General features: G+C 45.8%; 1 protein-coding gene and 1 non-coding gene across 3 annotated transcripts in view; both read right to left on the bottom strand.

The window, feature by feature from the left end:
- DPF3 (double PHD fingers 3) overlaps positions 1 to 19,839 on the bottom strand; it is a 255,213-nt gene that overhangs the window by 214,557 nt on the left and 20,817 nt on the right. The window lies entirely within an intron of this gene.
- Positions 1,422 to 1,497, bottom strand: TRNAA-CGC (transfer RNA alanine (anticodon CGC)). The gene has a single exon. It is a non-coding gene; the product is annotated as a tRNA-Ala (tRNA).

Genomic DNA, 19,839 nt, shown 5'->3' with positions numbered 1-19,839 from the left:
GAAACCCTAAGGTCGCTGGCTTGAGCACAGGCTCATCTGGCTTGAGCACAGGCTTACCAGCTTGAGCACAGGATCACTGGCTTGAGTGTGCAGTCATAGATGTGACCCCATGGTTGCTGGCTTGAGCCCACAGTTGCTCACTTGAACAAAAGATCATTGGCTCAGCTGGAGCCACCTGGTTAAGGCACATATGAGAAAGCTATCAATGAACAACTAAAGTGTCACAACTACTAGTTGATACTTCTCATCTCTCTCCCTTTCTGTCTGTCTGTATCTCTCTCACTTAAAAAAAATCTTAAATGTATTCAATTTTTGTACTATTATATTGTACATGGGTATTTAGGAAGAAGTGAGGTATATATTTACAGATAACTTACAGTCACCTAAATGTCCATCAAGAATGGTGAAGTTAAATGAAACATGATGTAGCCACACAATGAAATACACTAAAAATAGGGCAAACTGCCTGACCAGGTGGTGGCGCAATGGATAGAGCATCGGACTGGGATGCCGAGGACTCAGGTTCGAGACCCTGAGGTCACCAGATTGAGCACAGGCTCATCTGGTTTGAGCAAAAAGCTCACCAGCTTGGACCTAAGGTCGCTGGCTTAAGCAAGGGGTTACTCGGTCTGCTGAAGGCCCGCGGTCAAGGCACATATGAGAAAGCAATCAATGAACAATTAAGGTGTCGCAATGTGCAACAAAAAACTAATGATTGATGCTTCTCATCTCTCCGTTCTTGTCTGTCTGTCCCTGTCTATTCCTCTCTCTGTCTCTGAAAAAATAAAAAAAAGGGCGAATGGATACCTATTGATATGGAATAATTTCAGTTGGCCTGAGTTTAATGGTGATGTCAAATGACCTTTGAGATATATTGTTAAATTAAAAAAGCAAGTCATGGCCCTGACTAGTTAGCTCAGTCAGAGAGTTGTCCCGAAACACCAAGGTTGCGAGTTCAAGCTCTGTTCAGGGCACATGTGGGATGTAACCAATGAATGCACAAACTAGTGGAACTATACTTTTTTTTTTTTTTTAATTTATTTTTTACAGAGACAGAGAGTGAGTCAGAGAGAGGGATAGACAGGGACAGGCAGACAGGAACGGAGAGATGAGAAGCATCAATCATTAGTTGTTTTTTGTTGTTGTTGTTGTTGTTTTGTATTTTTCTGAAGCTGGAAACGGGGAGGCAGTCAGACAGACTCCCGCATGTGCCCGACTGGGATCCACCCGGCACGCCCACCAGGGGGCGATGCTCTGCTGCAATCAGAGCCACTCTAGCGCCTGAGGCAGAGGCCATGGAGCCATCCCCAGCGCCTGGGCCATCTTTGCTCCAGTGGAGCCTCGGCTGCGGGAGGGGAAGAGAGAGACAGAGAGGAAGGAGAGGGGGAGGGGTGGAGAAGCAGATGGGCGCTTCTCCTGTGTGCCCCGGCCGGGAATCGAACCCGGGACTTCTGCACGCGAGGCTGATGCTCTACCACTGAGCCAACCGGCCAGGGCCAATCATTAGTTTTTCATTATGCATTGCAACACCTTAGTTGTTCATTGATTGCTTTCTCATATGTGCCTTGACTGCGGGCCTTCAGCAGACTGAGTAACCCCTTGCTGGAGCCAGCGACCTTGGGCTCAAGCTGGTGGAATTTTGCTCAAACCAGATGAGCCCGCGCTCAAGCTGGCGACCTCGGGGGTCTCGAACCTGAGTCCTCTGCATCCCAGTCCAACACTCTATCCACTGCGCCACCGCCTGGTCAGGCCTAGTGGAACTATAAATGAGCTTTTCTCTCTATCTCCCTTCTCTCTCTGTCTCTCTAAAAATCAATTGATAAAATAATAATAATAATCATTTTAAAAAAAAGCAAGACATGAACAGAGCATTTGGAAAGTAACTATTTGAAAGGAGAAAAAAATAAAAGGATAGGTATACATTTACACTCACATAACAGCTCTAGAAAAACAGAGGGAACAACAAAATGGGTAACAGTGGTTATCTCTGCAGTGGAGTCTAAGGACAGGGGTACAGGTGTGGGAGGAAGAATTAGATTTACTTTTCTTTCCTGGTTTATTCTTCTGTGGTGTTTAAATTTTTACCATACAAAGGTCTTATTCCTTCTTTCAAATTTTTAAAAATCAATTTTCAATTACACTTGACATATAGATCTTTCTTTTTCAAAAAATAAAACAAATAAAAATCACAAAACTTTTTTTTAAAAGAAGGAAAGGGAGTGTGCGGGTTGAACTGTGTCTCCTTAAAATGCATATGTGAAGTCCTAACCCCCAGAACCTCAGAATGTGATTATTTGGAAATAGAGTCATTGTAGATTTAATTATTTAAGATGAGAAAATTAGGATGGGCCTTAATCCAATATAACTGGTATCCTTAAAAAAGGAGAAATTTGGCCTGACCAGTGGTGGTACAGTGGATACAGTGTCAACGTGGGATGCTGAGGTCACCAGCTTGAAATCCTGAGAGCGCAGGCTCACCAGCTTGAGCACAAAGTCACCAGCTTGAGATTGGTATCATCAACATGATCCCATGGTCACTGGCTTGAACCCAAAGCTCTCTGGCTTGAAGCCCAAGGTCATTGGCTTGAGTCCAAGGTTCTGGCTCAGGTGGAGCCCCCACCCCTGGTCAAGGCACATATGAGAAGCAATCAATAAACAACTTAAACGCCACAACTAAGAGTTGATGCTTTTCATCTCTCTCCCTTTCTAAAAAGAAAATAAAAAGAAGAAACTTGGACACAGAGACATATACACAGGGAGAATGCTGTGAAGATGAAGGCAGAGATCAGGGTGATGCTTCAAAAGCCAAGGAACACCACCTGACCAGGCGGTGGCGCAGTGGATAGATCATCGGACTGGGATGCGGAAGGGCCCAGGTTCGAGACCCAGAGGTTGCCAGCTTGACCGCAGGCTCATCTGGTTTGAGCAAAAGCTCACCGGCTTGGACCCAAGGTCGCTGGCTCAAGCAAGGGGTCTCTCGGTCTGTTGAAGGCCCGTGGTCAAGGCACATAGGAGAGGGCAATCAATGAACAGCTAAGGGGTTACAATGCGCAACGAGAAGCTAATGGTTGATGCTTCTCATCTCTCCGTTCCTGTCTGTCTGTCCCTGTCTATCCCTTTCTCTGACTCTCTCTCTGTCTCTGTAAAAAAAAAAAAAAAAAAAGCCAAGGAACAGCAAAGACTTCTAGGAAACCACTAGAAGCTGAGGCTCTAAGAGCTCTCAGAAACCAACCAAGCTGATACCTTGGTCTTGAACTTTCGGCCTCCTGAATTTTGAAGTAATATATTTCTATTGTTTAAGCCTTTCCATCTGTGGTACTTTCAGCATCTTGTCCCATAACCAACCCAATCCCCTAACCCCACTCCCATGTCTATAGCTATGGACTAAATGTGTCACACATCTGTATACACACACTCACATTTAATTAAAAATGTAAGACAACAAGCAAAGACATCTGACTTTATTAAAATCCTATGTGTATATACTGCCCAACTCACCTAGGCAAAGTCAGCCACTGCCCAGAAGCCCATGGCGTTGAGTTAAAGACACTAGGGCAGGGGTCTCAAACTCGCAGCCCGCGGGACGCATGTGGCCCGCCGAACAATTTTGTGCGGCCCGCAGACTAATCCACAAAGTTCAAAATATTTTGGATAAAATTAAGTAAGCCTAGGGGCCTACTTGTATTTTTCATTTCTCTAGCATCCTAGCTAGATATTAGCTTAGTTAACAGCAGTTGTGATGCGAACATTTTTGTGACACTGAAAAGTGTTGCGTAACAGTTGCCTTTTGTAGACCTAGTGCGGCCCGCCAAACGGCTGTGATCTTGCTCTGCGGCCCACATGCTGAGTTGAGTTTGAGACCCCTGCACTAGGGTGAGGGGTGGGGAGGGACATACCAGAAAATTCCTGGTGACTCAAGCTTTTGTCTATGGAATGGAACAAATCCATGTTGTGTACTCAGGACATCTCCAGAAAGGAAGCTACAGCTTTCACAACTGGGGTGTAGTTCTATCAAAAACCGGGAACTCAAGGAGTGCACAGTTGTGTACTCAAATCAGAGATGCTCCCAAGGCAAGAGCACTCACAGCAGGATCCCACACCCTCTGTCTCCCTCACACCCCCAGTGCAGGCTCCAGACCCCCACCAGGACCTCACCAAGTTTCCCAGCAGCCCTTGCTCCCCTCAGGCTATAATCTTCTTCCCAGAGGCCTTCCCTTTCCGCATTCCTATTTTTTGCCAGGATACGTAGCAAAACAGAGGACAATACAGCAAAACAAAAATCTTGGTCATAAAAAAACAAGTAAGCTGGCCTGACCTGTGGGGGCTCAGTGGATAAAGTGTCGAACTGGAATGCTGCGGTCACTGGTTTGAAAACCCGAGCTTGCTCAGTCAAGGCACATATGAGAATCAATTATTACAACTTGATGCTTCCTGATCCTCACCCTTTCTCTTTTTCTCTCTTTCTGTCTCTCCCCTTCTCTAAAATCAATAATAATAAAATAAAAAAAGTTAGCTGTGTGTGTTGGGGGGAGGGGTTAATAAGGGAGGTTTTAAGCTCACAAGACCTTTAGCTGAGGTTTCAAAATGGCAGCTAGCTAAACACCATTTGGTAAACTCTGCTTACCCAAATCTCCCTCCCATTCCCCAAGTGGTGTCCATAATTACTAGCACAGCCACCTGCAAATGTGGAATCTGGACAGCCCTTCTTTCAAAGATAGGGAGGTAGGACCACAGGATTAGCTCCCAATGCCAGAAAAAAAAAAGGCTAGAATGGGGGGAAAGAAAGGAAGATGAGAGACCTTCATGGCGGCATGCAAGGACATAGTGGACTCCCCCATCCCATATCTCAGCTATTATGTATTCCCAACTGGCTTGGCCAACATCCAGAGAGACTCCAGGCTGGGGAGCCTGTGAATGTGAGGCAGAGATAAGCGACGCGGAGCGGGGGAGCTCGCCCACAGTTATAAATGGGCTGCGGGACTGCCGCAGGAAGGAGCCAAGGGAACCGTCCATTTCCAAGACATTTCTGCACTCAATCCCGCTTCCCAAGATTAAGAATGCTTTCTTGGCTTCCTCCCACTTCCTGGAATATTACTAAGTTACCTTGAAAACATGAAAAATCGGAGGTTTCAGTATGGCTTTTTTAATGTGTTAAAATCATGCTAACCCTGGATACTTGCTTGTAATGAAACTGAGAGACTAGGGAGCTCCATTCTTTCTTTCCTTTCCGGGCAGTCTGAGAGCCTGTCTTCCAATGGGCCCTTCAGGTGGAGATATGCTTTGGGAGCTCAGAAAAGGTGTACTTCCTTCTAGAAAGAGCCTGGGCCTTTCAGGAAGGGTGGATGCATTTGGACAAAGAGGAAAGGGAGAAAAGACTTCCAGAAATAAGGAACAGCATGAGCAAAGCCTTAGAAGAGGGTGGCTCTGGTCCTGACAATGAGGGAGGCGGGGGAGGAGCAGAGACAAGTCTCATGGAAAAAGAGTGATCTAGCCCTGAAAGTTACCCACCATCACCAACTTCAGAACATCCCTGTACGTGTCCCATCCCCTCTAAAAAGCAAAACCCAGCACTGGAGCCCCAGCAAAGTCTGGAAGAAAGGAATGTCTGCTCCGAGAGCTTTGCCCCAGGGTCAGACGCCTGGAAAAAATTCCTGGGATGATTTCGTGTTGTCTGAGACGGATCTGGAGCCACCCTGACTGGGGAGAGAGGTGGCTTTGGACTCAAGTTGTCAGGACCGGTCTGCGACAAGCTGAGGCAACTTTCAGGTTTCAAAACGGGCCCTTGCTGTTTACCAATCTTTCTTTCCTGTTTACTGAAATCCTTACAAATCATCTCTTTCCAGAAGCTCTCCTGATCCCCACCCAGAATTAATCCACGCCCTTGTGCTCCTACGTCAAGTCAATTTCCAGGTATGCTCACCTGCCTTGTTCTTAGAATTAGTCTCCCACTAGACAGAAATTCTTGAATGTCAAGAACTGAGTTTTTCTCACCTTTTTGACGCCTAGCACCAACTCTTCCAGAGCAGACCCTCAGTCAATACAGAGTGGGGCAAAAGGAGGTTTATAGTTGTTCGTATAAAAATAATAAAGAGCCTGACCAGGTGGTGGCACAGTAGATAGAGTGTCAGGCTGGGGCACAGAGGACCCAGGTTTGAAACCTCAAGGTCACCGGCTTGAGCGCAGGCTTATCTGGTTTGAGCAAGGCTCACCAACTTGTGCCCAAGGTCTCTGGCTTGAGCAAGGGGCCACTTGGTCTGCTGTGGCTCTCCAGTCAAGGCACAAATGAGAAAGCAATCAATGAAGAATTGATGCTTCTCGTCTCTCTCTCTTTTCGTCTGTCTGTCCCTATCTGTCCCTCTTTCTGTCCCACAAAATAGTAATAATAATAATACAAGAATTAGTACATTAACAATACAAGAATAAACTGTGTTTCACATACTCACAAGTGTAAACCTACTTTTGACCCATCCTGTACTTATTAAATTGAATACACAAACCCATCAGTAGTGACCTGATACTGGATGACTTTCTTTTTTCCTATACCCATTCTCCGTTGTTCGACAAATATGTGGGTAGCCATTATCCAAGCTGATGCGCTCTATTGCAGAGCACACTCAAACTCAATCAGCCAAAAAGTAAGCTTTGGTATCCAGGTAGAAGGGCTTCTTTTCAGGTCCAGGACATAGAAGATTTCATAGGCTCACTAGGCAAAAAAGTGACCACTGCAATGTGGACATAGCCCACCTCCTAAGGCCCGTATCGGTCCAGATGAAAAGTCACATCCTCAAGAAGGCCCCTGGGGGAGAGAGATTGTCTGGAATGAGGGTACAGGCTCTCAAGGTTTCTGCACAGCCCACATCACAGAAGATGGCAGAGTTAAGATTATTCATTCCTCTATGTGTATAGTACTCTGGGGATGCTAAATAAGAAGCTGATAATTTGGGGTGCGGGAGGGCTCTAGAACATCTTCTCAGCAGAGTCAATGTGGTCATGGAGGTGGGAGGATTCACTGAAGGTCAGGAGAAAAGCCTGTCCTGCACAGAGATCAACAGTGTAAATTACTGGAAAAACTGGTGTGGCCAGGAACTGTTCAGCTATGGGGGAGGTCTTGGGGGTGGGGAGGGTCGGTTAGGGGCAGCCATTTATCTCAGATCTCTTCCAACACTAAAATGATAGGATTCTAATCTGAACTTCTTGAGCCAACAACTTGAAAAAGTTGTCTGAGACCAGGGACATTTGGAGAGAAAGTTGAATAGGACATCAAATAATAAACCAAAAAGAAATTCCGAAGTTAAAACAAGGGATAAATTTTCTTTATCTCTGTAAGACATTCATCAAAGCTGCTAGTTGCTGTCTGCCCAGCCTGGGAAGATGATAATGGTTTTTAATGGCCTGTAAACAACAGGATCAACCTTTGTAATAAAGTTTAGCCGATTAATCCTTTAGGCTTCCTCTCTGTACCCTGCTACTCTCTACTGCCGCTCTTCTGTGACAGGGCAACCTTCAGGCATCTGAGAAGAGAAGGGGTCCAGCCCCACGCCTCAGTATCTCTGAGTCTTTGAGTGTGTCTGGACAAGAATCAAACCTGTGACGCCTGACCTGTGGTGACGCAGCGGATAAAGCATTGACCTGGAATGCTGAGGCTGCCAGTTTGAAACCCTCAGGCTTTGCCAGTCAAGGCATGTACAAGAGTTAATGAGTTGATGCTTCCTGCTCCTCACAACCCCCTGCTCAGCCCCTGCCTTGTTTTCTCTCTCTCTCTAAAATCAATAAATAAAATTTTTTTTAAAAAAGAAAAAGAGGCCCTGGCCGGTTTGCTCAGTGGTAGAGCGTCGGCCTGGCGTGTGGGAGTCCCGGATTCGATTGCCGGCCAGGGCACACAGGGGAAGCGCCCATCTGGTTCTCCACCCCTCCCCCTCTCCTTCCTCTCTGTCTCTCTCTTCCCCTCCCGCAGCCGAGGCTCCATTGGAGCAGTGTTTGCCCGGGCGCTGAGGATGGCTCTGTGGTCTCTGCCTCAGGCGCTAGAATGGCTCTGATTGTGGCAGAGCGACGCCCCAAAATGGGCAGAGCATCGCCCCCTGGTGGGCATGCGGGCTGGATCCGGGTCGGGCACATGCAGGAGTCTGTCTAGAAGATGTTCTAGAGCCCTCCCGCACCCCAAATTATCAGCTTCTTATTTAGCATCCCCAGAGTACTATACACATAGAGGAATGAATAATCTTAACTCTGCCATCTTCTGTGATGTGGGCTGTGCAGAAACCTTGAGAGCCTGTACCCTCATTCCTCCCTGTTTCCAACTTCAGAGAAATACAAAAAAAAAAAAAGAAAAAGAAAAAGAAAAGAAAAAGAATTAGGCTGACGGCCTGACCTGTGGTGGCGCAGTGGATAAAGTGTCGACCTGGAAACACTGAGGTCGCCAGTTCGAAACCCTGGACCTGCCTGGTCAAGGCACATATGGGAGTTGATGCTTCCTGCTCCCCCCCCCCCCCTCTATCCTTCTCTCTCTCCTCTCTAAAATGAATAAATAAAAAAAGATATATATTTAAGAATTAGGCTGACCAGGTGGTGGCGCAGTGGATAGAGTGTTGGACTAGGACGTGGAGAATCCTGGTTTGAAACCCCAAGGTCACCGACTTGAGCGCAGGTTCATCTGGCTTGAGTGTGGGCTCACCAGCTTGAGCGCAGGGTCGTTGCCTTGAGTGTGAGATCATAAACATGACTCCATGGTCGCTGGCTTGAGCTCAAAGGTCACTGGCTTGAGCAAGGGGTCACTCACTCTGCTGGAGCCCCCCAGTCAAGGCACATATGAGAAAGCAATCAATGAACAACTAAGGAGCCGCAATGAAGAATTGATGTTTCTCATCTTTCTCCCTTCCTGTCTGTCTGTCCCTACCTGTCCCTCTCTCTGACTCTCTCTCTCTTTGTCTGTCACAAAAAAAAAGAAAGAAAAAAAAAAAGAGGATCAAACTTGTGGGTGACAACAATGGTTTCCCAGAGGGAATGTCAAATAAAATTGCCTCTATTGTGATATGCAAAAAAGGAAGAAGAATTTCCCCTTTTTTCTTAGAAAATAAAAAAGAGAGAGAAATATGATGCATCAAAAAATTGACACAGGAGGTAAACATTGTTCTTACTCAGTGAGCTCATTCATTTAATTAATTCATTCAGCAAACACTCACATACACCTACCACAGTGCAAGGCACCTGCAGAGGGTACACAAATGTACAAAGAAAATACCTGCCCTCGGTGGAATTACAGTCTGGTGGCTGATGCTGGGAATCAGGTGTATTCACAGATATGGATAATAAAGGTTGGCACAATAATATCGGGAAAGTACTTCACAAGTACAGACCTCTCTTTTCATTTCTTTGCTGCTTCTATCTTGGATGTACAGTCTTTAACTTGGGCGATTGGGGAAGACGATATTCAGAAAACAGGAATTAGAAAGAGGGGGAAGAAAATGGGACACAGAATGAGAAAACCAAACCCTCCCTGCTGCTGCTGTCTGGAGGCTCGGCCAGAGTTCTGTGAAAGAAAGGATGAGTTGTTGCTAGAGGCCCGTGAGCAGGTCCAGACCACTGAGTCACAACTGATGCCACGTCTGGGCCTACACCAACAAAGTATATTTTTGCAGAATTGTGCAAACTTCTCATACCAGCTTTCAGCACCCTATAATAGTCCCTGTACTCTTTAGAAACGCAGTTGACCCTCGAACGATGGGAGTTCCAACTGTACAGATCCAGTTATGTGAGGATCTTTTGCGGTAAATACTACAAATGCATCTTCTCTTCCTTATGATTTTCTCAATAACATTTCCTTTTCTCTAGCTTATTTTTTAAAGCATTTAGTATATAATACATATAATGAAAATATGCGTTAATCAATTGTTTATGTTATTGGTAAGTCAACGGCAGGTCAACAGTAGGCTTTTAATAGTTAAGTTGTGGCGGGAGGTCAGAAATTACACATGGATTTTCAAATGTATGTGGGGGGTTGGCTTCCCAAACTCCATGTTGCTCAGGGGTCAACTGTACTCTGAGCATGTATACATGTGCACATATGTTAATGATGATATAATGGAGGAAATTCTAAGGATTTTCATTCATGGTTCAAAGGTTAACAATCTGTCAAAACAATGACAATTATCTTGTTTTGCTTTTGTAGAGCCTCTCATTTTTCAAAGTTCTTCAATAAACATTACTTCCTGTTCATGCCGTGGGCAACCTTGGGTGGTAACAAAGGATAAACATTATTGCCTGACCTGTGGTGGCGCAGTGGATGGAGCGTTGACCTGGAATGCTGAGGTTGCCGGTTCAAAACCCTAGGCTTGCCCGGTCAAGGCACATATGGGAGTTGAGGCTTCCTGCTCCTCCCCCCTTCTCTCTCTCTCTCTCTCTCTCTCTCTCTCTCTCAATCTCTCTCTCTCTCCTCTAAAATGAATAAATAAATAAAAATTAAAAAAAAAAACATTATTATCTCCACTCCAAATTTTTCCTCCTTTATTCATTTGTTTTCTAGTCAACAATGGTTGGGTATGAAGTTTATAAGACAGAGCAAGAGAAATGCATGCAGGCCCTGCCTTCCACAGGTTCACAGTCCAGGGGGGACAGGGACACAGAAATGTACTCTGTCTCCAGGATGGGGGCATCTGCCAGGGATGACGACGGAGACACACCTTAAAAGATTAGTATGGCCTGCCAGGCGGTGGCGCAGTGGACTGGGATGCGGAGGCCCCAGGTTCGAGACCCTGAGGTCGCCAGCTTGAGCGCGGGCTCATCTGGCTTGAGCAAAAAGCTCACCAGCTTGGACCCAAGGTCGCTGGCTCAAGCAAGGGGTTACTTGGTCTGCTGAAGGCCTGCAGTCAAGGCACATATGAGAAAGCAATCAATGAACAACTAAGGTGTCGCAACGAAAAATTAATGATTGATGCTTCTCATCTCCCTCCGTTCCTGTCTGTCTGTCCCTATCTATCCCTCTCTCTGACTCTCTCTCTGTCTCTGAAAAAATAAAATAAAATAAAATTGAAAAAAAAAATTAAAAAAAAAGAAAAGATTAGTATGATTTTCAGAAGTGGAAAAGAGAGGAAAGGAAATTCCAAGGCCGTGGGTGCTTTGTGCTCAGAGCAGAGTGAGTGGTCTGGTGTGTCCAGACAGACCATGGGGGAGTGTGGTAGTGAGGGGCAAAGGATGAGAAACAGGCTGAAGAGGTAGGCTGGGCCATGCCACAGAGCCAAGAGAGTCTTCCCAGGGCGCGTGGGCTTGATCCTTGTGGACAATGTGGGAGCCACTGAGGGTAGTAAGCAGAGTCAGGTGATGTAGTCAGATTTATGTTTTAGCTAGATTATTCCAGCTGGCGGGTGGGATAGGAAGAGACTGGGAAGACTGTAGAGGCATTCCCACAACAGAATCAACAGGACTGGGTACCCCACTGCAGGTGGGAAAGAAAGAGGTGTCAAGTGATGGCTTTCTCACTGGGCTTGAGGGGCCCTCAGCCGAGATAAGAAACCAATAGGAAAGCAAGAGGCAGAGAAATTAAGTTCCTTGCCTAAAGTTACATAAATTACTTGACAGAAGACCCACGCCAGGAACCTAAAATATTTTCCTGTAGAAACCCCTTGGTGGCCATATTAGCATCAACCAGTGACTAAAATAGCCGTTGTATGCCAGGCTCTTTCGTCACTACCTACTTGCTTTATGCATGCTCACTTTTTATCTTACAGAGATTATAAACTCAAACCAGCAACCTCAGCATTCCAGGCCAACGCTTTATCCACTGTGCCACCACAGGCCAAGTGCTAAATTTTTTTTACCACCCACAAGGCCTGGTACAGTACTATGCACTAAGTGGTTAATGAATGTTTGTTTATTAAGTCAAACCCTAGGAACCCCAAAGGACCCTTAGCATCATCTTACTTGCAACACAAGACCCTTTACTTCTTTAATTCTTAACACACGATGTTTTTTTTATAATTCCTAAATAGAGTAATTCCTAGATGTTTAAATTTCACAGTCCAGGAAATTCTTAACAAAAAAAGAATTAAAGGGATCAACATAGTCTTGCCAACTATTTTTATTTTGCCAAATAAGTACAATCTAAAACCCACTGCCGCCCACTATCATCTACTGCATTGTTTCTTAAGAGAAAGGACATTTAGTACATATTCCAAAAGTCAAGATAATATGATTTTAAGATTAAGGATAATCCTTCTAATTAATTCAGAGGTCTTCGACCTTAGCACTCTTGCCACTTTGGGCTATGTGGGTGGGGGCAGGGAATGGGGAATGTCCTGTGCACTACAAGATGTTTTACAGCAGCTCCATGTATAACTACTCGTTATATACAGATCAGTAGCAGCATTCCCAGGTTGTAAGAACCAAAAAATGTTTCCAGGCATTGCCAAACATCCCCAAGGGATAAAATCATCTTTTTTTCTTCTTCTTTTCCAAATGAGAGGAGGGGAGATAGAGACTAACTCCCACATGCACCCTGGCCAGGATCTACCCATTAACACCCGTCTGGGGCCAATGCTCTGCCCATCTGGAGCCATGCTCGCAAACTGAACTCTTTTTAGTGCCTGAGAAGGAGGCTCCATAGAGCCATCCTCAGTGCCAAGGGCCAATGTGCTCGAACCAACCCGAGCCAGGGCTTCAGGAGGGTAAAAGAGAAACAGAGAAGGGGGAGGGGTGGAGAAGTAGACAGTCACTTTTCCTGTGTGCCCTGACCAGGAATCAAATAATATTTGGAAGGGATCACTCATTCTGCTGTAGCCCCCCCAGTCAAGGCACATATGAGAAAGCAATCAATGAACAACAAAGGTTTTGCAATGAAGAATTGATGTTTCTCAGCCCTGGCCGGTTGGCTCAGTAGAAGAGATTCGGCCTGGCATGCAGGAGTTCCAGGTTCGATTCCTGGCCAGGGCACACAGGAGAAGCGCCCATCTGCTTCTCCACCCCTTCCCCTCTCCTTCCTCTCTGTCTCTCTCTTCCCCTCCCACAGCCAAGGCTCCATTACAGCAGTTGGCCCAGGCGCTGGGGATGGCTCTGTGGCCTCTGCCTCAGGTGCTAGAATGGCTCCAGCCACAACGGAGCAACACCCCAGATAGGCAGAGCATCGCCCCCTGGTGGGCGTGCCGGGTGGATCCCGGTCGGGCGCATGCAGAAGTCTATCTGACTGCCTCCCCGTTTCCAACTTCAGAAAAATAAAAAAATTAAAAAAAAAGAATTGATGTTTCTCATCTCTCTCCCTTCCTGTTTGTCTATACCTATATGCCTCTCTCTCTGTCACAAAAAAAAAAGAAAAAGGATCAGACCTGGGACATCCACATGCTGGGCCCATGCTCTACCACTGAGCCAACTGGCCAAGGCTGCAAAATCATCTTAGTTGAGAACCACTGAAGGAAATAAAGTAGGCCTCATTTAAAATTTAGTTATTATCCTAGTGAAAATGCTATCACAGACTGACCTCAGTCCATAAACAACCTTTGAGGAACAAGAGGCACAAAGGTTAAGAGGAGGGGGTATGAAAGCAAATTTGAACTCAAACTTCAATTCAGCCTCTTTTTTTTTTTTTTTTTTTCATTTTTCCGAAGCTGGAAACGGGGAGGCAGTCAGACAGACTCCCACGTGCGCCCGACCAGGATCCACCCGGAATGCCCACCAGGGGGCAATGCTTTGCCCCTCTGGGGCGTCACTCTGTTGCAACCAGAGCTATTCTAGTGCCTGAGGCAGAGGCCACAGAGCCATCCCCAGCGCCCAGGCCATCTTTGCTCCAATGGAGCCTCGCTGCAGGAGGGGAAGAGAGAGACAGAGAGGAAGGAGAGGGGAAGGGGTAGAGAAGCAAATGGGCGCCTCTCCTGTGTGCCCTGGCCGGGAATCGAACCCGGGACTCCTGCACGCCAGGCTGACGCTCTACCGCTGAGCCAACCGGCCAGGGCCAGTTCAGCCTCTTACTCACTCATTGGCTGCCCTGGAGCGAGTGCCGGCCCTAAGCCTCCCTTTCCACGTCTTCAGGGGCAGCGCCCACCTCATCACAGTGGTTGGGAGAATTAAATGTAATAGATGTAACCCACTCAGCAATATGCCTGGTACATGACTGTCAGAAGAGGAGGTACAACAATTATTAATATTTCTACCACGTCCGTAACACAAAGCAGTGTCTGGCACATTAGCAGTGGCTACTCCGATTGAAGACTTTCTGGGTAAAGGACCTTGCACAGAATGTAGTTAGTCTTCAGTAAACATTTATTGAATGAATAAATGAACCCCCAACCACCCTGCTCTCTCTGGTTCCTTTCCTCAACCCCATCACATGTACATCTTTATCCCCTTTACCAGAACGTTATACCCATGAGGATTAAACCTATTGAAGAAATCTGGCTGGTCCAGGACTTCGGCCCTACGCCCTGTGGGTAAGAACTTGATGGAACCCCCTAGCATGCAGTATTAACACCCCCCACTACCTGGATTCTGAGTAACTCTTACCCCACCTGGGAGAGTGCACCCTTGTTTAGGCCCACCCCAGTTACCCATTACATCAACATCTTCAGGCTGCCGCTGTCCTCCTTAGATACTTAACCTGGAGGTGGGCCAGGGACAGAAAAAGGAGGCGGCAATATCCTTGAACAAAAGGAGCGGTAAAAGGGTGTGGGAAGTAAGGAGGACAAATTTAACAAAGAGGCGACCTCAAAGGAAGGGGAGGTAGGGAGGCTCCAACAAAGGGGTCAGTCAGCCTTCCCTCTACTTTCTCAGTCCCCACCCAGTCCACCTCCTGCCCCCTCAGGCAGAGCGCTGGTAGCTCTTTCAAGGGCAAAAATACTCCCTGCTATGAACCAGCCACTGTCCTGGCAGAAGCCCACCCAGCAATAAGGTCCTGGGTTCATTTCACACATACATTAAGACAGTTTCTCAAAGGACTTAGTTTTACTTGCCACCACAGTGTCATAGGACATGAGCATAGGAAGGGAACTTACAGAGTAAATGTAAGGTCCAAGCTCTTGCTTTATAGATGGGGCAACTGAGACTCAGAGAAAGGGACTTGCTCAGAATCATCCAAGTGTGCTCTAATCAGTGGCAGCACTGAGCCAGGAGCTTGAAGGCTTCGGTCTGGGCACTGATATTTGCTTAAGCCTCCAAAGCAGGCCCAGGAGAAGAAGGTATGTTAGGAACTAAATCTCATTCTTCCTGAAGATATAGAGAATCATGTTTGCAGCCTCCATGAGGAAAAGATTAGCAAATTCCCTGAAGGGGTCACTGATCTAACCCTATGGCTCCTCCATCCATTTGGAAACTATGAGAATAAGTCACCTTCCACAGGAGAATCAGCCATGTCCTTCTCTGCCTCATCACCCATCATCTGTCTTCTCTAGACTATTTGATACTATGACCAAAATACAAAAAGAATGAACTTTAATTTCTTTCTTTCTTTCTTTCTTTCTTTCTTTCTTTCTTTCTTTCTTTCTTTCTTTCTTTTTTTACTTTGTGACAGAGACAGAGAGAGGGACAGATAGAGACAGACAGGAAAGGAGAGAGATGAGAAGCATCAATTCTTTGTTACAGCACCTTAGTTTTTCATTGATTGCTTTCTTATATGTGCCTTGACCAGGGTGCTACAGCAGACCAAGTGACCCCTTGCTCAAGCCAGTGACCTTGGGCTCAAGCTGATGAGCCTTGTTCAAATCAGATGAGCTCGCGCTCAAGCTGGTGACCTTGGAGTTTCAAACCTGGGTCCTCTGCATCCCGGTCCAACACTCTATCCGCTGCACCACAGCCTGGTCAGGCAAAGAGAATGAACTTTAAAGATCATTTAGAGCCTGACCAGGCGGTAGCATAGTGGATAAAGCGTCGGGCTGGGATGCGGAAGACCCAGGTTCGAAACCCCGAGGTCGCCAGTTTGAATGCGGGCTCATCTGGTTTGAGCAAAACCCTACCAGCTTGAGCCCAAGGTCGCTGGCTCGAGCAAGGGGTTACTCGGTCTGCTGAAGACCCGCAGTCAAGGTACATATGAGAAAGCAATCAATGAACAACTAAGGTGTTGCAACGTGCAACGAAAAACTAATGATTGATGCTTCTCATCTCTCTCCGTTCCTGTCAGTCTGTCCCTGTCTATCTCTCTCTCTGACTCTCTCTGTCTCTGTAAAAAAAAAAAAAAGACCAGTTAGGGAAAGTGTGGATGTAGGTGTGTGTGAGTGTGCACACATGCATAAAAGTAGGGAAGAGAGAGGAAACTAAGGTGGCAAAATGCTAGTAAATGGTGAAATCAAAGCAAAGGGGTATCGGACGTTCATGGTACTGGTCTTCCAACTTTTCAGAAGGCTTAAAATTTTTCTAAGTAAAAATTTGAGGGAGAGAGTTAAAGCACTAAATAATCTAAATTTAATTTAATTTAAAAAAATTACTTGGACCTGACCAGGCAGTGGCGCAGTGGATAGAGCGTCAGACTGGAACACAGAGGACCCAGGTTTGAAACTCCAAGGTTGCTGGCTTGAGCACGGGCTCATTTGGCTTGAGCGTGAGCTCACCAGCTTGAGCATGGGGTTGTTGGCTTAAGCGTGAGATCACAGACATGACCCCATGGTCACTGGCTTGAGCCCAAGGTGGCTGGCTTGACCAAGGGATCACTCGCTCTGATGTAGCCCCCCAGTCAAGGCACATATGAGAAAGCAATCAATGAACAACTAAGGTGTTGCAACAAAGAATTGATGCTGCCTGACCAGGCGGTGGCGCTGTGGATAGAGCATCGGACTGGGATACGGAACACCCAGGTTTGAGACCCCGAGGTTGCCAGCTTGAGCACAGGCTCATCTGGTTTGAGCAAAAGCTCACCAGCTTGAGCCCAAGGTCACTGGCTCGAGCAAGGGGTTACTCAGTCTGCTGAAGGCCTGCGGTCAAGGCACATATGAGAAAGCAATCAATGAACAGCTAAGGTATTGCAACGTGCAACGAAGAACTAATGATTGATGCTTCTCATCTCTCCGTTCCTGTCTGTCCCTGTCTGTCCCTCTCTCTGACTCTCTCTCTGTCTCTGAAAATTAATAAATAAATAAATAAATAAATAAATAAATAAATAAAAGAATTGATGCTTCTCATCTCTCTCCCTTCCTGTCTGTCTGTCCCTATCTGTTCCTCTCTCTGTCTCTGTCACAGGAAAAAAAAAAAAAATTTGGAGCCCTGGTCAAATAGCTTGGTTGGTTAGAGCATCACCCTGCAGAGCAGAGGTTGCTGGTTTGATCCCCAGTCGGGGCATCTTGACAGGAACAGCTTGATGTTTCTGTCTGTCTCTCTCCTTTCCTTTCTCTTTAAAATCAATCGATACATTTTTTAAAAATTATTTGGAAAGGGCCAGGAATCACTCCTTCAGTTTCACTTAGTTTGTCTAAGGGCTAACATTCTCAGGAAAACTGATACAACATTCCAGAGGTCAGAAGTGTAGGATTCCAAATAAATGGTGAAGCAGGTGTTCAGAGTAGCCAGTAGCTATGACAACCTTGGGATCCAAATCTGATTCCAAACGTTTTGTCCCATCAGCTCCCAAAATATACATATGCTTGTCACATCTTTAGTCACTTTAGTTAGAAAGTAACAACAGCCTATGATGGGTTAAATGTCCAAATTGTTCTAAGAGTCCATTACCTTTGCAATACAGGTGGTTCATAAATATAATAACACGCAGTTTAATTTCTATTTAGTTTTAATTTTTTTTTTCACATAAATAAATTCCTGAGTCAAAATCCACATCTAAGACACAGTCACCATGTTCTCTTCCCTCAATAGTATTTAATTGTGGCCATATTGGATTCATAATCCATCCCTGAAAGTCTATCCTTAACCACATAGTATATGAAACTCATGCCAGCAGCGTGGCATTCAAGGCAAGGAGGTTTGAGGGAATGCAATCCATTCAAGAAACCCAAAGGAATTTCTTATGGCTAAAGTAAGGGCTGAGAGGACAATGAGCAGGGGATGACCAGGTTGGAAAGACAGGTAGGAATCAGATCAGGAGAGCCTGTATGCTACACAAAGGAATAGGAAGTTTATCCTTTAGGCCAGGGGTAGTCAACCTTTTTATACCTACCGCCCACTTTTGTATCTCTGTTAATAGCAAAAGTTTCTAACCGCCCACCAGTTCCACAGTAATGGTGATTTATAAAGTAGGGAAGTAACTTTGTAAAATTTATAAAGCAGAGTTATAGCAAGTTAAAGCATATAATAATAATTACTTACCAAGTACTTTATGTCGGATTTTTGCTAAGTTTGGTAGAATCAATCTTTATAAAACAACTTACTATAGTTAAATCTATCTTTTTTTTTTTTTTTTTTTTTTTTTTTTTTTTTATTTTCCTGAAGCTGGAAACGGGGAGGCAATCAGACAGATTCCCGCATGCGCATGACCGGGATCCACCCGACACGCCCACCAGGGGGCGATGCTCTGCCCATCTGGGGCATTGCTGTATTGCAACCAGAGCCATTCTAGTGCCTGAGGCAGAGGCCATGGAGCCATTCTCAGTGCCCGGGCCAACTTTGCTCCAATGGAGCCTTGGCTATGGGAGGGGAAGAGAGAGACAGAGAGGAAGGAGAGGGGGAGGGGTGGAGAGGCAGATGGGCGCCTCTCCTGTGTGCCCTGACCGGGAATCGAACCTGGGACTCCTGCACGCCAGGCCGATGCTCTACCACTCAGCCAACCGGCCAGGGCTTAAATCTGTCTTTTTATTTATATATACTTTGGTTTCTCTGCTACTGCCCACCATGAAAGCTGGAATACCTACTAGTGGGTGGTAGGGACCAGGTTGACTACCCCTGCTTTAGGCAACAAGGAATCACTGATGGGTTTTTAAGATGAGAGCCATATAATTGAATCATTCTAGAAGAGGATGAAGGGAGGGAAGTAGGTCAAAACTAGGGAGTGTAGTTGAAATAACAAAAACCTGAACTCAGGCACTCGGCATGGAACTGAAGAAGTGAGGACAAGCGAGGGCGATCAAAGAGAGCAAATGACCAGTATTGAGAGAAGAAGGGCAGAAGTGCCCGAGAGAGAAGGAGTCCAAGCTGGCTTCCTACTGCTTTTTTGACCTAGTAGATGAGGCTAGTCATCCAGATGACTCAGGAGAAGATGGCTTGGCAAAGGATGTAATAAGCTTTGAACATATTGAGGTTCTGTCTGGATATGCAAGTCCCGAGCTCCAGAGATATCCACGTTGGGTGTATGTTTTTTGGTTTTTTTTTTGTATTTTTCTGAAGCTGGAAATGGGGAGGCAGTCAGTGCGCCCGACCGGGATCCACCTGGCTAGTGTATGCATTTGAGAGTAATGAGCATAGCTATGGTAATGATGCCCTGGGTGTAAATGAAGTCAGCTGGGGAGAAACTGAGACCAAAACAAGAATTGGGTCAAGAAGGGAAACTCGGGGAAAAACTGTTAAAGGTAGGCAAGGAAAAAAAAGAACAGGAAGGAGTGAGCCTGCTTCTAAGTGATTTGCTAAATTCCATCCCCACAGGCTGGTCATACCTACTTCTTAACAACAAAATAAAAACCTAATTAAAACAGAGGCAAAGGATTTGAATGGATATTTCTCCAAAAAGTATATACAGTGTACAAATGGTCAATGAGCACATAAAAGGTACTACTCAGAAAAAAAGAAAAACACACAAGAGAATCTCATGAATCATTAGAGAAATGCAAATCCTTAGACCCACTATGATAGTTGTAATCACAAAAACAGATACAGTAATCGGACTATCACAAGTGTCAGCAAGGATGTAGAGAAGTTGGACACTCATACATTACTATGGGATGGTAATATGGTTCAGCCACTGTGGAAAACAATTTGGCAGCTCCTCAAAGTTAT

This window comes from Saccopteryx leptura, chromosome 6, assembly GCF_036850995.1.
Source record: "Saccopteryx leptura isolate mSacLep1 chromosome 6, mSacLep1_pri_phased_curated, whole genome shotgun sequence".
Classification (NCBI taxonomy): Eukaryota; Metazoa; Chordata; class Mammalia; order Chiroptera; family Emballonuridae; genus Saccopteryx; species Saccopteryx leptura.
Note: the sequence above shows the minus strand (reverse complement) of the source record. Positions and strands in the feature narration are given on the sequence as shown.